The sequence below is a fragment of the Triticum aestivum genome, chromosome 7A, assembly GCF_018294505.1.
Source record: "Triticum aestivum cultivar Chinese Spring chromosome 7A, IWGSC CS RefSeq v2.1, whole genome shotgun sequence".
In the NCBI taxonomy this organism is placed as follows: domain Eukaryota; kingdom Viridiplantae; phylum Streptophyta; class Magnoliopsida; order Poales; family Poaceae; genus Triticum; species Triticum aestivum.
In genome coordinates this window covers 611684552-611688575 of record NC_057812.1, presented here as the reverse complement: position 1 = coordinate 611688575, position 4024 = coordinate 611684552, and positions in this window count along the sequence as shown.

Sequence of the window (4024 nt, the reverse complement as noted above, 5' to 3'; positions counted from 1 at the left end):
CCATGGTGGTGAAATACCGGTCTTCTTTTATGACGTTCTTGGCCCATCTGACACGGAACATCGGGACCTTCTCTCCAGCGTAGCTCAGCTCCCAGATCTCCTCGATCCTTCCGTAGTATCTGTCCTTGTCGTTACCGGTGTAGGATTCCATCGTTACCCCGGAGTTCTGATAACCATCGCTCTTCATGTCCTTGGCCTCGGTGTAGAATGTGTAGCCGTTGATATCGTACGCCTCATAGGTCATCAGGTTGTGCTCGGCGCCCTGTGACAAGGCGAATATGAGTTGTTCTTCCGCGGAAGAATCCTCATGTAAAGGGTACGACAGAAGCTTATGCTTGAACCAACGCGTGAAACATGAGTTGTGCTCTTTGAGTGTATCTCCGTCCGTCCTCTGTTGGCCTCGGTCATTGTACGTCTTTTTAATAAAGGTTTTGTGCTCTACCACCCAAGGATCGACCATGTCTATGTGTTGTTCGTGCCAGAATGACATGTTCTCGTCGAAGCATGCGTCGGTCATTTTGTGTTTTACCTTCATCTCCAGGGCCATGAGCGTTACTTTCAGGCGGGTATCCTCGGGCCTGCATCCTTCATACAATGGAGTAACCGCGTCTAACTCAAGTTGATCCATCTTGGCTTTCTCTCGGGCGGCAGCTCTTGCGTTATCCGTCTGCTTGAGAAGCAGCTCTTGAATATGAGGGTCCTGCACCCAGCCCATCGATGGTCCAGCGTCGTCTACTCCGCCGGCATCATCATCTTCATGATCATGCCCGTCGCCTGCTCCGGCATCTTCCTCATCATCATGTCCTGCATCTTCTACATGATGACTGTGTACAGCATCACAGTCGTGATCATCTCCTGGGGATTCTTCGTCTTCTCGCCCGCCCGAGCCGCGGTGGTTGTCTTGCTGCCCTTCCTCATTTCTTGCCCGGCCCGCATGGACGACTTCGTAGTCATCTTCATCACCTTGCCACCGATAGCCATCCATGAAACCACGCAACAGCAGGTGGTCCCGCACCTGCCCGGAATCCGGGTCCGCAATAAGGCTCTTCAGCTTGCATCTTCGACACGGACATCTTATCTCTGTCTCGTTCTTTTGAAGCATCTCGGCCTTCGCGGACCTCAAAAACCTATTCACGATGCCTTCGGTCATCGTGCGGACCATGGTCGCCTGCGGGGTAGAGCAAAACGATATTTTAGAACCAAACAAAAATTTGGCATGACTTTCCCTAAAAATAGGACCAAAAAGAATGCTTAATGCCAAAATTCTCGCCGAAACGGAAATGAATCAACATTCCGGCAAAATATTGGCAACTATCGCATATCAAATACCGGTACACCTCCAAACACAAACACATATGCAACACCACAAACATATGCAACACCACGAACATACATAGATCTAGCTAGGCCGTAAAAAGTGCATGTGCACATTGTTGTAAGGAGAACAACCTAAATATAGCTTCCCCCCTTACTTACCTATTAAAACAAGGTAATTTAACCACTTAATTTGAATGAATCTATGGTGGAAATGAGGTGAAAAAGAGGAGGCACCCGAGACAAGGAGGAGGTGGAGAGAATGAAGTGGGGAGAAAGTGAGTGTGTGGGTAGGAGAGGCTGTCCCAAATATCTTGTTACTGCCCACTTACTAATGGCGCACCTCTTGCACGGTGCGCCATTAGTAGTTACAACTACTAATGGCGCACTTAAGCAGGATGCGCCATTAGTATGTTTGGATAGGCGCACTAGTTCAAAAAAAATTCTATACTAATGGCGCACCCACTGCCTGGTGCGCCATTAGTAGTTTTTTTTGAGGAATTGGACAGTGGGAGAGGCTCCCACTGTGTTTGTATTACTCAAAAGCAGGGTACAATGTACATGGTGTTTTTACATGGCGCCTTCCCTCCACCTGTGGAGGCAGGGTACAATGTACATGGTGTTTGTACTACAGGACTGTCTCGCCTGGGCGTTCGAATATATCCACCAGTGTCAAGCCTCCAAGGAAAAGATCATCCTCCTAAAACTGGATTTCGCAAAGGCCTTTGATACGATCGAACATGATGCTATGCTTATGATTATGCAGCATATGGGATTTGATGACAGATGGCTCAATTGGGTAAAATGCATTTTCTCCTCTGGCAAGTCAGCGGTGCTTCTAAATGGGGTCCCGGGTCGTCAATTCAACTGTAAATGTGGTGTTCGACAGGATGACCCATTCTCTCCATTGATTTTTGTATTGGCGGCTGACCTCTTACAGGCCGCAATCAATGATGCTTTCAGACATGACCGAATCCAGCTACCGTTCCCCAGAGAGAACCAACACGACTACCCTGTGATACAATACGCGGACGACACGCTCATTCTTCTACCTGCATGCCCGGTCCAAGCCCTCACAATCAAAAACATTTTCACTCACTACGCTGACTCCATTGGGCTCAAGATAAACTTCCACAAGTCCACACTGATCCCAATTAACTGTGAGGCAGCCTGCTACAATGAGCTCTCCAATATCTTTGGATGTAATGTTGGTTCCATGCCCTTCACATACCTAGGGTTACCTCTCGGGACAACCAAGCCCTCAGTTCAAGATTTAATGCCGCTTGTTTGTACAATGGAACGTCAGATGTCAAGCACTCTGGCCTTGATGTCGTATGGAGCCAGGCTATCTCTACTCAATACCATGCTCACTTCACTAGTCATCTTTGCTTTGTGCACTCTCAGACTGCCACCAAAGATAATTGAACTGCTTGATAAACTGCGAAGGAAGTGTCTATGGACAAAGAAGACAGAACATGGGGACAAATGCAATTCCCTTGCGGCCTGGAGTATGGTGTGTAGACCAAAACAGTGTGGAGGCCTTGGTATAATCAACCTACGCGTACAAAGTGATGCCCTCCTTCTCAAATATCTGCATAAATTCTACAACAAGCACGATGTACCTTGGGTGGAGCTTGTGTGGTCCACATACTATACAAACAAAATCCCCCATGCCATGGAACCATGCGGATCATTCTGGTGGAGAGATGTTCTCAAGCTCACCCCGATTTACAGAGGGATTTCTAAAGCCATTGTGCATGATGGAGCTACAGTGCTCATGTGGAAAGACCTGTGGCTTGACGCCACTCTCGATGAAAAGTACCAGCGCGCCTTCTCCTTTGCAAAAAATGAAGATATTTCGGTTAAGGATTTCCTGGGATCCACATCTCTGCATGAAACGTTTCACCTCCCACTATCAGTCCAAGCAATGCAAGAAATCCGTGCTCTTCAGCAAGAGGTGAGGCATGCTGGCAACGCTACTGATCTGACCCTACACGATAACTGGACTTACTGTTGGGGCTCAGTGGATTTTAAGGCCATCAAATACTACAAATTCTATTTTCGAGAGGTGCATGCACATCAATCATACAAGTGGCTCTGGGCGGCCAGGTCAACGCTCAAAATTAAGGTCTTTGGGTGGCTTCTTCTCTCTGACCGCTTAAACACACGTAACATACTAAAGAGGAGACACTACAATATTGGGGACGATTACAACTGCCTTCTTTGTGATCAGCAAATCGAAGAGACTATCGAACACATGATCTTCCAGTGCCCCTTTAGCCAACGATGCTGGTCCATTCTAGGGATAACTTGGTAGCAAACTGGTTCAAGGCTTCGGTGGATCAGCATGGCAGCTCATGATTGGAGCAGTCCCATGTTCATGGATGTTTTCCTTCAAGCGGCTTGGAGCATTTGGAAAGAGAGGAATAACAAACATTTCAGAAGCATCCCACCAACTATTCTATCATGGCTCCAACGTTTCAAACATGACTTTGCCCTGCTCCAACATAGAACCAGAGAAGATGTGAGAGACTTTATTCTCTCTTTTGTAATTAGCTTAGAACCCCCTTGATTGCGCCATTAGTAGTTACAACTACTAATGGCGCACTTGGGCAGGATGCGCCATTAGTATGTTTGGATAGGCGCACTAGTTCAAAAAAAAAATTTCTATACTAATGGCGCACCTGCTGCCTGGTGCGCCATTAGTAGT